The sequence below is a fragment of the Erythrolamprus reginae genome, chromosome 1, assembly GCF_031021105.1.
Source record: "Erythrolamprus reginae isolate rEryReg1 chromosome 1, rEryReg1.hap1, whole genome shotgun sequence".
In the NCBI taxonomy this organism is placed as follows: Eukaryota; Metazoa; Chordata; class Lepidosauria; order Squamata; family Dipsadidae; genus Erythrolamprus; species Erythrolamprus reginae.
In genome coordinates this window covers 45,412,647-45,413,247 of record NC_091950.1, presented here as the reverse complement: position 1 = coordinate 45,413,247, position 601 = coordinate 45,412,647, and positions in this window count along the sequence as shown.

Below are 601 nucleotides of genomic sequence, written 5' to 3'. Positions count from 1 at the left end.
GCTCTCGCCACCCAAAGCTCGCTCGTCGCCTTTTAAGGACACCGGGAGCCAATCAGAGCGCAGCCGGGGCTTTTGACGTCGGCGGAGAGGAGCAGAAGTCGCTCTCGCCCTCGTCGCGTGGGTGTCGTGGGCTTGAATGGAGAGGGTGGGAAGGGCGGTTGCAACCATTAGACGTGCAGTGGGAAGGATGAGGAGGGGGGATATCTCCGCGGGGAAAGCGAGAGGCGGGTGCAGGCTTCGCGGGGGCAACCTGTTCAACTTCAACCTATGGCTGCGCATAGTAATTACTGTAGCCGGATAAAGGTGAAAATGTTTACAGTACAAGAATAGCAACAGCATACAGGCGTTGAGGGTAATCGGTGTGTATGATATACACCAGGGGTAGGCAAAGTTGGCTGTTCCATGACATGTGGACTTCAACTCCCAGAATCCCTGAGCTAGCATGATTGGCACAGGAATTCTGGGAGTTGAAGTCCACAAGTCATAGAAGAGACAACTTTGCCTACCCCTGATATACACAGTGAAGGGCTGCAAAAATATTTTACTATCACACTGTGGGTGTGGCTTGCTGGCCACGTGACCAGGTGGGAGTGGCTTGACA